Consider the following 16236-nt stretch of genomic DNA (forward strand, 5'->3'; position numbering starts at 1 on the left):
CCAAGCCCAGGCGGCTCCCTACGACCCAAATCCCTGGGTTCTTCCACCGCCAGTTGTTGTCACCCCTTGGTCCCTGTGGCCAGCTGGCCACTGCATCACTTCCACTCCCAAGCCCCCTAGTCATGCATGTGGGGCCTGGCTCGTTTGGCAGGTGAATAAGAGACCTTGCTCCACTTGCATCAGGAGTGTGGGTTTTTGCACAGGTTCTGGTCCTCTTGGGCCGTCTAATGTGGGGCCGTCTAATGTTGGCTTCTGAGACGTGCAGCGAGAGGGTAATAATAGAACAGACTGGAACGCAGTCGCAAGAATGCAAGGGTCAGATCTCGCCCACTGAGGGGGAGGGGAGAATGCAAATTTCGGAGCAAATCGCTTGTGAGATCGAAGGGACGGACTTGGAGACCCCAGAATCCGTCGTCAGGGGAGGCAGGGGGTCGCTTAGGAAGCCACACTTCGTGGAGAGGGGATGGCAGTTCCATCACATCCCGCGTTTCTAGGGAAAAAATGACGCGGATTTCCCCCAAAGACAAATACACAGTGATAAGGCTCACCAGGGCTAGAAGCGGCACTTTCAAACCCTTATTGGGCACAGGTCCCAGTTTTTCAAACGTAAAAACAAACTTCGCGAGGCTAAGATGCTGGCTCAAATCATCAAGTCCAGAAGCCAGGACTCAGCTCAGGCGTGCCTGGCCCCGAAATGCATTAAAGCGCTTGCCACTCAGCCGCTGGCAAAGAGCTGACGCGGGATCATCGCGACGTTCCTAATAGTACAAGAGTCCTGGAACTGTCTGAACCCTTGAAGGCTTTGGGGGAGGGATATCATCCTCAGGAAAGGAGAGACTTACCTTAAACCTGCCGCTGGGTGGAAGTTGGAGCTAGTAAGTCTCCTTAAGTAGCCAGGGGTGTCTTAGCCTAGTCGTTTCACGTCACTGCCTTCCAGGCCGGCACCATTGCACCCTCCGCGGCTCGATGCCCACTGTCATGCGCTTGTCGGCCGGCACGGAGCCAAGGCAGCAGCTGGGGGCTTTGTCGCCGGCGCCGTCCCCACTCAGCCAGCGCGCACAGCCCAGCTACTCTGGTGTTCTCATTTGGAGCTGTTTCTTTTTGGTTTTGGCTTAAGAATTCACCCTGGTCATAACTGTAATAATATCACTGGTCCGAGTATTCCGGAACGGTGAGCAGCCCAGAAGCTTCCCTGAGGCGGTGGGCGCGGTGCCCCTCTAGTTACCACCGCCGGTGACTAGAGCCCTGAAGGAGAGCAGCCTCGCTCGCAAGTGCCCTTCCCACGCGAAGAACCCCGGAAATACTGAGCTAGGGAACTGCGCTCTAGAAACCGTGTGGAGAAACCGAGCCAAATTGAGGCAAACAAGTTTTAGCTTCGGTTGTTGGTAACTCAGGCAGAGTTCCGAAAGCTCTTCGAATGTTGTGCACAATTACTTCCCCCTTTCTTTCTCTTCCTACAGCTTCTGGTCCTTTTCACTTCCATCTCAAATGCCTTGTTTTTACTGTTTCCAGACTGAGTCCCTGCAAGGAAAGGAGATTTCACTTCCGGGTTAGGGCATTCTGGTCGGAGGAAGAAAAACCAAGTTCAACTCAGACTCGCGATCTAATCCCAGTCTCTGTTCAGTCTCTTGGACTTGGTGTTCCTAAAGTTGAATATGGCCAACCCGCCACAAGTAAGGGTGGAAATGATGACAGAGGTTGACGGAGGAGAAATCCACGTGTGCATTGCGGCTCCCTAACTTGGTTTGTACTTGTCTATCAGTCTTGTTCGTCACCAGAGTCAGGTAATACATCACTGTTTACTAAACAAAATTGCAGGATAGGGGGGCTAGTTACTAGTTGGCATTTAGGAAATCACTATAGTCACTCCCTCTTTCCCACTCCCCCATGAATGTAAAATGAATTCATGTACCCTGTAGGGTTTAAAAAGTCCTGTTAAATGACCACTCATTTAGCTGCCTCCGGATTTGGAATAGTGTTCCAGAGGGAATGAGGGTCCAGAGCTCTTAGATTAAGCAGCAATTGAGGAACTGTTCCAGAACTTCCTCTTCATGCCCAAAGGGAAAAGAGGGCTTAACAGGGATGAGTATGGCTTCAGGGGCTCTTTAAAACAATTTGTCCTTAATGCCCACCTGGAATCACTCCTCTGTGCCACTGACTGCCCTAAAAAGAAGGATGTAGGCTCCTGCTCCATAATGCTCCTTTCCCAGTCTCAGCATCAGGAGAGTAAAGAAAAACGGAATGGAGAAAGTGAATAGAGGATGGAGAGGATCTGGGCTGGGATTGTCTCTGTATGACAGGAAACGGAAAAATCGCTTCCCTAAGCAACTCTCAAATCACAACCATCTCCTGCCACAGGCCTGCACACACCCCTTTCCTGCCTTCTGGCTCACCATACCTTCCACAATGCCTCAAATCCAAAATCTAAAGCATTTTCTCTAGAGTCAGCAGACCACCTCTCTGTGGATGAAAGGGGAGCCCAGGACCCCAAGAGGCAACCACTGAACAAGTGCTGGGAGGTGGATACACACAAATAACAATGTTTGGGAGTTGGAGCTCCCAGGGTTTCACTACCAAAACTTGACACATGAGTTTCCAAGGCCCCACACTCAGTCCTCCTCCCCTAGCTTAGGGGTGGGTGGTCCCTTCTGCTCACTGGACCAACTCTAAACTCTAGCCCTAACAAGTGGAGAAAAAACTGAGGCAGCCCTTGGAAGTTAGGAACCCATGTGAATCCCTTCCCAGGCCTCCCTAGTCTTGAGGGGAGAGCTCTGGGCTCATGTTAGATATTAGTGGGAGAGCAGAAACAAATCCAGTGAATTAGAGTTTCAATCTCAGTGCTGGTGTGGGGCACCATAAGTGACACTGAGGAATACATGTGATGGATGCTGGGCTCCTTGAGTTGAGGAAGAGAGTCTGGGAACTTCCGCTATCCTGGATATTTTGGAGGAAGTGGTAGAAAAGCACTACAACTTGTGCCCAAAGCTTCAAGTTCCTGCTCCCGAATTTCCCATGACCTTAATCAGCTTCTAGGAATGCATGTTAGAGGTTCATGGAAGGCAGCTCAACTCCCTGTCAAGGTCACCAGGAGACTTGGCCCAGGCTTTGGTGTGTCATCAACTCACAGGACATGGTTAGAATGTAGTAGGTAGGTAGTAAGTAGTAGGAATGGTAGTAGGGGGCCTGGAGTATGTTTGAAGGCACAGATCCATGGCTATGGCCAGGTCCCTCATCTCTGCAACTCAGCTTCCTTGCAGACACACAGGGTTTGGAAATACTCCTCTTACAGTTGGTGAAGATTAAACAATATGCAGCCTGCAAACTGCTTCACACATAAGGGGCTCTCCTTAGAACTTATTTCCTTCCCACCCCAACCAAAGCAGATATCATAGCTTCACTTGATGGAAGAACTGAGGTAGGATCCTGAGGAGCAGCAGAGGATCACTCTCAACTTCCCCGGACTCTTCAGACTGAAGCTCAGGACCACTGCTTCAGTCCTGCTAAGGTGCCCCCTCACTATACCTTGCAGCACACACGGGGAACCCAGGCCTGGGACACAGGGGAGGGCCAGGACCACGTTGGTGACTGTGCCCGATGGGGTCCAGGGCACTGTAACTGGACTCTAAGGCTCCTTCTGTCCTTCCTCCGGGAGCAAGTGCCACTCCACAGGATCCACCTGACAGCCAGAGGGTGACTTGCTGCAGGGAGCCGGGCTTCTTCACCAGCCTGACCTCTCCTCTGCTCTGAAGCTCTTGGGCCTGTTCTTGGGCTCTAACCCCACCCCCATCCCAGACCCCTCAGTGCCCAGATGCTACCCCTTGCACCCCGGGCTCCTGAAGGCAAGGCAGGACTTACTGTGCAGGCCAGGTTTTACTTTTTGTCTTGCTCCTGGTATGAAGCAAGGCCTTGTTTATTGAACAATGGCCCAGCTAGCAGCACAAGATTACCAAAACTGAAACAGTCCCCACATCCATTCCTCCCACCCCCCACAACTATCCCCTCTCCCACCCCTGAAGGCCAGGGCTAAGACCTCTTCCACAGCTGTGTGCCCCCACCCAGCAGCGACCACCAGGACCACCTTCCTAGGGTCTGAAGATAGATCTCAGGAGAGGAGAGAAGGAAGCCAATGCGGCCACATGCTGAGAAAGCCATCTCCTCACCAGGAGAAGGCCCATGAAGGCCGTGATTGAGGGAGGGCTGACTTGGTGCATGGAAGTATTTAGCAGGTTCAGTGTTATTACTGCCTAACAGGGTGTTAAAAGTAATATGATTGTGAAATACTGTGGGAAAAAACGGAGTTTCCAAAGCCAGTAGCGAGGCCCCTCCGTGGCGGCCTGGCCTGCAGGGCGGAGTCTGGCTGCCTCTCGCGTTGCGCCAGGAGGCGCTGCAGCGGCCAGGGACCGCAGAGGGGATTTTCGGTGAGAGATTAGGGACCAGAGAGGGGATGGGATGCGCATCGATACTTTGGGAGGTGGGGGAGGTCAGCTGATAGCACACCCAGGAAATCTCGGTGACGCTTTCCCCTCCTGACTTGCCAAGGTTGACACCAGGCGGCTTCACCACCTCCCTACTGAGTGCACAGAGAAAGACTTGGAGTTTTAAAATAGATAACCAGCACGTGGTAGGTTAGGTGGAAAACAAGATTTTACTGATTTTATGGAACAACTTATCCAGCCACTGGGTAGAGATGACGAGATGTGCGGGTGTTTTCTGCAGGAGGTGGGATGGAGGCGAAAAGGCAAGGTCCTAGTTGATGTAAATTTCTGCAATCGGATTCCCAGATCAGTTACACACAAACCCGGCAAGCTTTCCCACTGTGCCCTGCAGATGCGGACCGGTCCTCGCGGTCTGACCATAACCCTCTACTCCCAACATACAGCTCCTGGGCCTCCCCCAAACGCTAATTGTCAGACGTCCGAACCACCAGGAACCAGGCCGCGGATCGCACCGGGCGCTCCGTGCCACCAAGACACCTTCTCCTCGGGTGAGAGCAGGGCCCTCCAGCAAGGCCTAGAGGAAGCCCGGGGTCGCGTTCTCCCCGCACGGCGCAGAGCTACCCGCTCTGAGCTGGGTTCCGGACTGTCGCCAGCTCTTCCGACGCAAACGCGCTCTGCGACCTCGGCTGGAGCAGCATCGCGGCCCGGAGGGCGAGGTGCTACGGCCCTGTTTGGACAGGTGCCCCTGCATCGTCAGGCGCCTTGTCAGCCTGGAAGCGCTCGTACGACTCGCTCGGGTATTCTGCTTTCGTGGCCTCGTGCTGGGCGAGACAGCCTGCCTCGCTCTGTCCGCGTTTCCAGAGAGGACTGCAGCGGAGCAGTGGGGCGCCGGCGCTGGCGGTGGCAGACTGTAAAGATTGGGAGAAGGATCCGCAGCTCATTCTTCTGAAGCGCGAGGACTGAGCGTGTTCACCAGTGGGTGACCGCGGTGGCCCCAGAAAAACTCCACGTTCGCAAGGTAAATCGGATCTCCCGGACCGGACGTCTGCAGGGGCGCGCGTGCAGGCGAAGGGGAAGTGAGCGCGCAGGGGCGGGAGGGCGCTGCTCGGCCGGGGACGCACCCGCGCGGCTGGAGGCTGGGGCAGCACCGACCCGGCCGCTTCTGCTGAACCCCGGTGCTCACGAGGCCCCAGCCTCGGGTTTCTGTCCCGGAGGCCTGAGCCTCGCAAGTCGCTCCCCACACGCCTGCACCCATAGCCGCGAAGAACCTTGAGCGCGACTGAGACCGCGTCCGGGCGCGCGGCCCCGGGGGGCAGGCCAGGTTCGCAGCTCCTCCCCGGGCTCCGCAAGCCTCTCGGTGCCGCGGCGGGCCAGCCTGCCCAGTGAGCTCACTTCCTCCCCGGCGAGCGGACGTGGGGCGCTGGGCCTGCTGTGGGCGACATGCGCGAGTTGCGGGCAAATCAGCCGGGAGGAGAGAAGTCGAAACCTCTGCCAAGAGAGGAAATGGCCTCTTTCGTGGTCCAGCTCCGAGCGCGGGTCGTAGCGCGGAGATGCGAGGCGCCCGAGGAGAGGCAGCCTGGCGCCCCGGCCTCGGCCCGGAGGCCTGAGTTTCTCCCCGTCCCTCTTTCTCCCCCAACCACTGCCCCCTGGTTTCTCCTTTAGTTTCCACCTGGGTTCAAAAATTTGATATGCGGGCACGTTTACAAAGTCATTTCGCATTTTAAAGTCGGCAGCAGCGGAAGGAGTATTATAAATAGGCTCCGGTTTAATTGGTTGGTAATTCTCCTCTCCTGCCCTTTTAACTAAACGGAGATTCTAGCGGTGCTTCGGAGCCCTCAGGTGATTATGTCAAGTATATCTTACATTTATATTAAAATGCTGTCCCCAGGGTATCATCCAAGACCGGACTCCATTTATTCGCATTTCGAACCTGACCGCTGAGGCCAGAATATAGCTCCCCAGCCCTGGAAAGATGGTTTGTGGGGGTTGTTTAGTTTCCTTGCTGATTTTTATTTTTGTCCGGTTCTGTTTCTGAGGCTTAAGGGAAGACCACCGATGGCTCCCGAGGCCCCAGAGAATCTTCAGCCTCAGACCCCACCAAAACCCACGCTAAAAGAATGAAAAATCATTTGTTTTAAAAGCGCGAATTTTTGCAAAACCAAGAGCCACCCTGGTGGTTCCTTCACCCAGAGAGGCGCCCAAGCAGAATCCTCAGCCAGGACAGTGGACCGCATCAGCCGTGCGGTGGAGCGATTCCACGTAGAGTCCAGCAGCTGGGTTTCCTGACCGCGCAATCTCTCCTCCCGCGCTCTCTTCGTCGCCACCTCGCCTTCTCTGATCCACCAACCTCCCTCCTCGCTAGTTCCCTGGCCCGGTCACCACCTCTCTCCGGCCAGGGACGCAGCAGCACCAGCCGCGCTCACCTTGGGACCCCGCGGCTGACCCCACGCGGCCTCCGCGCCTCCTGACAACTTCCAGGCTCTAAGCGAAGCGCGTGTCCCTGTTGTCACAAGATCCACCAGCGCTTTTGAGGAGAGCTGCCTCACTGCTTTGCTTTTGGAAACATCATTCTTTCTTCCCAAGAGAAAAGTGTTTTCCTAGACTGGCTTAAACACTACACACACACACACACACACACACACACACACACACACACACACACACACACACACGACAAAGTCTGTGAAAACAGCCTCCGATAGCTGTCGTGAAGTCCAGTAAAGACTTTTAGGAAATATGAAGACCGGCCTCCAGGAGCCCACCCCAGGTTATCACTTCTCTGGCGACCTTTCTTTCCCGCCTCAGTCTCTACATCTCTCTCTCTCTTTTTTTTTTTTCTTCAAAACTTTTCCAGCCACCATCTCCTCCTTATTTCTCTTAAATAGGAGATCCCTTGAAATAAATAAGGAGAGGAGAGGAACTCATCACCCCCAGTTTCACTCATTAGTGGCTTGTGCTGGCCAGGGACCAGAAGCATCTCTGAGCCTGAGTCTTATCTGTGAAAAAGAGATTAGAACTCCAAAGTCCCACTTCCACTCTGAAATTCTATACAGTTAAGACAAAACTTTTCTTCTGAATTTCCGAACGACTGAAGACACACATTCTAGTAATGTTCTCTGCCAAGACGCAGATAAGGACATCTTAAACTTCTGCCGGTACCCTCTTTGGCTGGTTCCTCCCAGACCAGCCTTCCTTTCCAGGAACGAAAAGAGCCTCAGGGTGGAGAACACCAGGGGTAGGTCTCCTGATCACAGCCACCATCCAAGATCACTTATGGTCACATGATTCATTAGGACCCTTAATCCTCATCTGACCCACTGATTCAAGCACTGCCAGTGAAACCTCATAAAACTGGCCAAGAGGCTAGCCAACATATGCGCACACTAATTAGAGTTATGTGAGCCTTAGGCTTCCAGTCTGATGAACAGCTCTGGGGCTGCAGGGGGCAGGGGTTTGGGGTCCTTTTCACCTACCAATGCCCTTTAGTCCTACCAGGACATCATTTGAACTCAGTGGGTGATCTGAAAGCTACTCCGGCTTCGGAAGGTGGCTTAACCACAGTAACTAAGGCTAAAAACCTGGCAGTGGGTCCCTAAGAGGGACAGGCAAGAATCTTTTCAGAGGCAGACAAGAGAATCAGCAGTGAACTTTTGTTGTCATTATTGCATCTAGTATTACTACGAGAGAGGGGCTGGAAGAATAACAAGGTGAAGGAAGAGAGATTTTTGGCATTAATAGAAAGAGTGAATTCTTAATAACTCCATCCCTGAACACACACACACACATGCATGCACACGCACACATGCGCGTGCACACACTTATAGAGTAATAGCTATATTTCATCAAGAAGCTGAAGATCTTTCAACCCCACTGACAAGGATAAGGGAAAGCATGATGAGGAGGCTTCCACCATTGACTTGAGCCAATTTAGCAGTTCCAATTCTGGCCAGGTACCAGGAAGTCACAGAACACCCCAGAGAGCAGAACTGGCCCCATCCTTGGCAGGGGGCCCTGTGTATGGCACTTTTCCTACAAGGCATGTCTTCTTCTCCATCTGCATCTGACTCCTAGATAGAAAATGGTCTGGGTCAGTCACTGTTGGACAGTAAGACCCCCGAGCCTCTCTGAGAGCTGCCCTGATGTAACTGATGTAACTGGAGGTGCCATCTGCTTTGTACAGGGAGCTATCAACTTTGGCTTTATTTTTGTCTCTTTAGATTTCAGAGGACAAAATACCTGAGGTCTATCAAATCTACATATACTAACTCCTTACACTACAGAATTTATCTCAATTGTTTTAAAATACATGTGCATCTCCCAATCCCCCCCCACACCCCACTCCATTTATAACCCATACAAAATATCTACAGACTAAAACATGACAGAACCTTTCTGAAAGTAGGAGGAAATGTATTTGTGACTTACTTGATGCCTAACAATTTAGTCCTTTCAAATTTAACTGGGGGGAGGGACACACCACAAAATGAGAAACCACTTTCTCTCAGTTCTAAATTTGATCACCTCACTCTTTCTGCTTGCTTTTCTTCCTTTCTTTCTTCCCTTTCCCCTTACTGTCTCGATTCAGTAACAAAGTTTGGAGCCTTACGGATCATTTGTTCTGCATGTGCCCTGTCTTCTCTTTCACAGATATTTTAAAATTACAGTCAGGAGGCATCTCACACTGTGACCAGATTGTATTTGACATGAGCCTCTTTAAGTTCTTCAAAGCTTCCAGGGATCTGCCCCCATCCCCCAAGCCCTCCTGATCAGCAGAACAGATACAAATGGAGTAAACTGCAGCCTTCTGGATTCTTAGCAATTCCATTCCTATTTGCTTTTCTATACAGTAGGGAGCTCTGGAGGACTATGAAAGAAATTAATAACAATGAGAAAGAAATTGGACTGATGGAGAAAAGCTATTCACATACACATTTTGTATATTTTTGGACTGTGAGAGTGTACTGCCTATTCATGAGAAATTAATCTCAGAATATATATGATAGATGCTAGATGCTGAGTACTATTAGACATAATATCATGCCTTGAATAGGAAGATCTAGACTCCATTTATGGAGACTATTGGATTGAAAAACATGTAATAAACTTTCTGTTTTGTTCCATGGGTTGTAAGTTGGAAATCTGACTAGAAAATAGTATTTTGATGCAGAAGTATAGGGGCTTTCCGCTTCCCTGATGGCTCAGATGGTAAAGAATCTGCCTGCAGTGCAGGAGATGCAGGTTCGATTCGTGAGTCGGGAAGATCCCCTAGAAGAGGAAAGGGCAACCCACTCTAGTATTCTTGCCTGGAGAATCCCATGGACAGAGGAGCCTGGAGGGAGGGCTACAGTCCATAGGGTTGCAAAGAGTCAGACACAACTGAAGCGACTGAGCATGCACACACACGTGGAAGTATAGAACTTTAGGTCAGGCAGAAGGTAATTCCTCTCCTGTTCTCAGAAATGAATATTTGCCAATTAAAAGCCATTGGCTCATCCAGTTAAGACAGGTCACTAGAAACACTGACTTGCAGGACTGACCAAACCCTCAGTGCCAAGGGGAAAGGCTGAGCTAGAACACATGTGAAGGACTGACACTTTCTAATAATGTTTGAAAATGGACAATTTCTTGTATAAGGAAGAGGATACCCTCTCTCTCAGAAATGGTTGCCTGTCAGCACATTCCCACTCTTACCCTTCTCAGAGTGGGCTGAACACTTCACCCTGGGACATCTGCCATTGCCCTAGGCTTTAACCAACTGCAAGATTCTTGTTAGGCAAATTCTACCCAGGAAGCCTACGCCAAAAAAAGAGTAAAAATTCCTCTAATGATATTAACTCAGAAACTAACGGATCAACTAAGCAGTGAGTTGAATAACCAACCCACTCCATCCCCAGATCATTAAATAGTCCCTGGATGCCAAAAAACTTTTAGTGAGAACTGCCACGCTCTTTAAAAAATATGGATAAACAACAAGGACCTACTGTATAGCACAGGGAACTATATTCAATATCCTGTGATAAACCATAATGGGAAAGAAATTAACACAACATTGTAAATCAACTATACTTCAATAAAAAGTTTTTAAATGTGCAAATAAACAACTCCACCCCAACTGGCAACCTGTCTCATCCACTCACACTGGAGCTTACACTGCCTACAGTTTTTCTGGGGGCATAGTCCCTGATGGTAAACAACTGAAACCACTCCTGTGGCAAAGGTGGATTGCAAAATGAAAGGGACTTTAAAAAACTTTTACGTAAAGGTATGGTATATAGAAAAACCACACGGGAGATTATCTCTGCTCTACTCACTCATGTTAATAAACAAGCCCCCCTTAAACACAAAATTAGACCCTCTTTTCCCACGAAAACAGGTGGTCAACTGTGTAATTTCTAAGGAGGTACTAGTTGGTTATGTCAGAAAATGGGAGAGATTTCAGCAGGGTGGCCAGGAGAAAGAACAGGGCAATGTTTGTGAGACCCCAAAAGGCAGCATTTGGGGAAACCAGCGAACCAGGAAGGAAGGGAAGGGAATTGAAAGAGCCCTTGGTTTCTCCAGCTGTTAGCGGCAGTTTGAACACGTGGAGTCAGGGTTTTCCAAAGACAAGGAATAGAAAGTACAATTTTCCCCCACCTCCCTCCACCCCCACCTCCAGGCAGGTCTTCCCCCAAATTAATATCTCCAGGCTGGAGAGTTTTCCTCCTGCTGGGATTGTGCAGAGGTCACTTTTAGAGCCAAATATCATCATTTAGTAAAACTCACAGAGTGGTTGTGGAAGCAACAGAAGGAATCAAGGTGTTAGTGCTAAAAAAAGACTACAAGATCAGGTCTGGCTGGGAGTGGGAATATCCAAACGGGTTCTTCATATTTCACGTTTTATAGACAGTCTTTTCCCTAAAGGATATACTTTCATTAGGTCATAAATGCACCAACAGATGAGAGAGAAGCAAGGAGGGTGTGTGTGTGTGTCTGCGCACGCGCACGCCCTCTCGACTTGGGGGTGCGGATAAGCGGGTCTTAGTAGGAGGTGGGATCCAGGCCAAGGGTGCCCGCCGCCTACTCCCTCGGACAGAGGTCAAAGACCGCCCGTGGAGGAGCCCTAGGAGAGTCTTCCTCTCTTCTGCCTTAGTTCTTAGGTTTCCGGTGGGTCCACCGAAGCTCCTAACTGCCCAAGGTCCAAACATTGACTCGCTACAGGCCACAAAGTGGGTAGGGGGCTGACATGCTTTTTCAAGAGAGTTTGTTAAAAATTTTAACTCAGCAAAATTTCCTTGTTGGGGTCTCTGTGCCAGAGCCTAGGAAGGAGGGAAATGGATTTTCTGGCGACCTTCACTTCCCGGTAGACCTGGATTGAAAACATTTACCTCCTCCAGCACCCAAGAACTGCGGCTAGGTGCCCTTCTCCAGACAGGAGTGGGCTCTGCAGACGTGCATCCACCACGCTGACTTTTTTCAGCCCATTTCTCCAAGAGCAACTGACATCAACTAGCCGCCTATATCGAGTCCCGGAGGACGTTTCAATCCGCGGCACAGATTTCACACTTAAGCAGTCCGGTAGCAATTTTGAAATTATTGTAAAATACCACCTGGATGATATACTGTCTGTCTAGGCCAGATTAGCAAGCCACGCGCGCATACATTATGTTTAAATCACACCCCGAAACGCGAAGAAAATGTTTCAGTAGGGATCTACATGCCGCAGAGGGAAACTAGCGCAATAATTATTTCCCTCTTTTCTGATTTCCTGTTTCTAAAGAAAGCACTGGTATCAAGGACGAGTTAGGTAATGTGAACTAAAAGGCTAGCAGGTCGCTGTCATTTAAGCCCAATCACAGTTCGTAGTTCAAGGAAAACTGCCTTTAATTGACACCGTGTATATATTCTTCTGCTACTCTCGGACTCCCCACGCAGGGACGCCCCCAAGAGTATTTATTTCTAGGGCTGGAAACAAAACAACTAACCCGGTCTGCCGCGTAAGAGAGCGTTCCAAGATGGACTGCCGGAGAAAGGCTTTTTGACCCCAGTGGAAATTAGTCATATTGACAGACGCCCGGGGAAGGTAAATTACCCGGCGCGCTGACGTTACGCAGAAGCGCGCCCGGTTGCGACTCCGCCTCGGCGCCCGCGGGGCCAGAGGCTCTGTAAGTCTCTCCAGATTCTGATAAATCCCCACTCTACTTCTCTGGGGCTGGGATTTCAACGTGAAGGAGACGGGGAGAGCGGTAAAAAGGTGCTAGAGAGGAAAAGGGCAAGAGCAAACCAAAAAAGTGGAGAGGAGGAGAAACGCTGTGCGCCCAGGGCAAGCTGGACCGAGACCCAGAGCAAAGGAGCAGAGTCCGCAGGGGAGGGAGGGAGGAGGCGGGGAGGGATAGGGCCGCGCGGCTCCCCGCTCCCAGGTCCGCCACTTGGGAGGTCCCGGCCCCAGCACAGGCCTGGCCAAACGTCCCCCCGGGAGGCTCGCGGCTCGGGCGGGGTCGCAATTACACCTCGGCTCCAGGCGAGGACTTAAAAACCGAACGGCGGGGGCTGCTGTCTGGAAGCAAGGCCCCTGCGGTCATCAGAGGGGGGCCGGGCCCGTGCACAGGAACCTTTTACAAGGCATGTGGGTACAAGAAAAAAAAAAAAAAAAATCAAAATAAACCACTTTCATCCAGCGTGGGCCGTGAAAATAAAAGCTGCCTTCTAAAGAGGGCAAGCGGGAGTTTTGAAATTCAGTGTGTATTTTGCTGTTACATAAAGAGTTTTGTGATTTTACCTGATGACCAGGGGAAATAACTGTCAGATTGTTTTTCCCCAGGAGAGGGCTGTAATAGGGGGTTCACAGATTTCTCTCAAGTCATCTTTTGTCCCCGGACTGCAATCAACTGCATACATCCATACAGATCATTATACAAAGTGTAGAGGGAATACTGCGAGACCGGGTTATGACTGACTTAAAATAGGACGTAGTGGTCCTGCCTCTATCCTTTCTAAGACTGAGTTTGCAGAGGGGGCCGAATGAAGAGAGTCTAAAGCGTGCCCTGTGATTTCACCAGAAGTTGCACCGGAAGACTCGGCTACAAAAGGCCCAGGTCAGGGCACAAAGACGTGGGGAAAATGCGCCCAGCGGCTGCAGGGTTGGCGCCCAGCTAAGCCCGGGCCGAACCCTCGAGGTGCAGAAGGCGATGCCTCCAGGGCAAGCCCGGGCCGAGGGAGGCCGCCAGCTCTCTTCCGAGCCCCAAGCACCTTGGGCCTGGCGTCTGCGGTATTTTTAGCTCCTCTCCGGGTTCCATAGAGACTCTTTTGTAAGTGGATCTGAGACTTTCCAAGCTGCCCTTACTCGGAGGGGTGTGGGAGTAGGCGGAGGCGGCTGCACGGGTATTCTGAAGGAGAGTCCAATGTCTTCTTTAAATTGAAGCAAAACTCGCTCTCTCCAGGTTTCTGTCCTTCCTTTTCTCTCTTTCGCCTCCGGCCCAGGCCCGTGGGAACACGGCGAGTGCCCGAGTTAAGAGGATAGTGGGGTCGGGATGGGTGGGGTCTAGAGATCCGAGCAGAATCAGGGTGCTCCGCCTTTCACCCACTCCCTTTCGCCCCCCTCCTCCGCCAGGGCACCCTTGGGAGGGGACAGCACCGCGGAAGGAATCTCCATCGCTTCCGAGGAGATAGCGAAGGGGCTGTTTAATTGTTAGACAAAAGTTTAAAGTAAGTCCAGTAGTTTCTGCAAAGGAGTTTCCAACCCCATGTGTGTCCAGGAATACGAAACTTGGGGCCCAGACTGGCAGCTCTCAAGTGGGCGGATGTTGATGGCTTGGAGAGCTGGGTCTCCCTGCGCCGCGTCTCTCCTGGGAGATGCCCTGGTCTAGCTTCCGCCGCCCCGGTCCCCGCTACCCGCCCCGGTTCACGCCGAGCCCCAAAGGCTCTCGAGGCCGTCCGCACGCCCTTCCCGGTCCCGAAGGACAGCCCCTGCCCCCTTCCCGGGCTCTGTACGGGCCCTGAAATTGTCCCGGCGGGCGGGACGGCGCTCCACCCGGGAGAAACGCGGGAGGGAAGCCGGGGGCCAGGCCAAGCGGTCTCTGCTTCCTCCTAAGGTTCAGTCTCCCGCCCTCCCCATGCCGTCCACCCCGGCTGCCTGGGGTGCACCGAGGGGCCCTCGCGTCCCCGGCGCCGCGCCCCTACCCACCGGATTGCCTTCGGGGCCCTTGGGTGCTGAGTCGACGGCGCGGCGCTGGGCCGGGCGAACACGAACGACCGGGGCAGCCAGGTCTGCGCCGTTAGCAGCCTGGTAACCTTGAAGCAGGTCTAAGATGCTCAGAGGAGGAGGAAGTGCAGAGAAAAAAGAAAAGGAAGGGGTCGGGGCGGGGGGAGCCTAACACACACACGCGCACACGCACACACACGCAAGCAAGCAAAACCAACTTTGGTGTTGGACTTTTTCAGTTTCACACGAAGCGACCTGGAGTATCTGGAGAAGGTTTTTGAAGACGTTTAGGAGGGAGGGTGAGTTTTCGGCTGAGAAACTCAATCTGCCATACAGTAGCGGCCCCATCTGGGATCTGTCACTGCTGACAGCACCACAGGGCACCGCCGTGATCTTCTGCACAGCCTGCACTCCCCGGAATACCCTCCTTAATCAAAGGATGTCTGCGCGCGCCCGGGCTCAGCTGACCGCGCCGGGAGCAGAGCGGCTGGTGAATTCCACTCCACCCCCGCCCGCCCCCTCCCTCCCCACGGACAGAGCCCTGGCCCCTCGTGTCTCCCTAGCACATTCATTAAAAGCGGAAAAGAGACAGAGGCTGATGTCATTGCTCTCAGAAGATCATAAACGTAAAAGAGTCATCCTGTGAGAATCCCTGAAAATGACTTTAATGAATAATTTCAGAGACAGTTATGGCTCTGGGTGATTACTGAGCGAGAATATGAAAACCAGATTTGCAAAGTGAAGGCGATGTTCAGGCGGGCCACTTTTCTCCCAGTAAAACCGCATCAGTTTTCTTTCATGACCAAGTTCTCACAGAGTCAGTCTGCGTTTTCTTCTTCAAAAATAAAAGCAACACACACACAGTTTTTGTTTCCTGTGTAGCTGCCTTACCCTAAAGACAAAATGTCAGCTCAAGGCAACAACAACTCACTTTACACAGAATGGAATCCTGTACTGGCATAGTGGCTTACTTCTTTCCAGAAGGGGAGAGGTATTTACTGCCATCTTAATTTAGAATGATACCTTTTTTGGCCTCTTCTCTAGGCAATGAAGGTTGAAAACTCTCTCTGTTTGCTCTAAGTTCTTTTAGCAGGGAGAGCAGCAAAGAAGCAAACAGCAAATGACCTCACGTCCTGCTGAAAACTGCACGTCTCCCTGACTCTTGAGTTCTTGCTCACCAACGAATTGAAAGATGGTTTGGTGCTAAAATGAAGAATAACATTTAGAAACCCTCCATCTGATCACAGGGAAATATCAGGTTGAGTCTGGTTGTTCAGGATTAGTTGTGTATTAAATATACTATTTGAAAAAACTGGGTTGTAAGTTGGGGTGGGGGTTGGTGATTCTTTCTGTAAATGGTTTAGCTGCCTGCAAGCCTGACTCCTTTGCTTAGAAATGGAAACAGGGATTCTCTGGGCCTGTGGGCCATGTTGATTCATCCCATTTAATTCAAGTAAAAGTTTATGCATGCTAAATGCAAGACAGTATCACAGGAAGAAGTGATGGGTTTTTGTTGGTTTTGTTTGTTTGTGAGTGGTCTGGATGACTCAAAACACAGCCGGTCTCCACTATTAAAGCAGAACCTGGAGAAGCCACTAACCAGGGCTGTGGGGAATTACTTGG

At 51.5% G+C, this 16236-nt stretch overlaps 1 protein-coding gene across 3 annotated transcripts in view; it reads right to left on the minus strand.

The window, feature by feature from the left end:
- SCRG1 (stimulator of chondrogenesis 1) overlaps window positions 1-16236 on the minus strand; it is a 109499-nt gene that overhangs the window by 90588 nt on the left and 2675 nt on the right. The window contains exon 1 of one of the 3 annotated variants that reach the window (XM_061132488.1): window positions 14596-14727. The exons of 1 other annotated variant lie outside the window; for it this stretch is intronic. The gene's annotated coding sequence lies outside the window, so the exon portion shown is untranslated. Of the gene's footprint in view, window positions 1-842; window positions 1256-14595; window positions 14728-16236 lie in introns of those variants that run through there. One more of the 3 variants, XM_061132489.1, reaches the window with a different exon arrangement.

This window comes from Dama dama, chromosome 29 (assembly GCF_033118175.1).
Source record: "Dama dama isolate Ldn47 chromosome 29, ASM3311817v1, whole genome shotgun sequence".
NCBI lineage: Eukaryota > Metazoa > Chordata > Mammalia > Artiodactyla > Cervidae > Dama > Dama dama.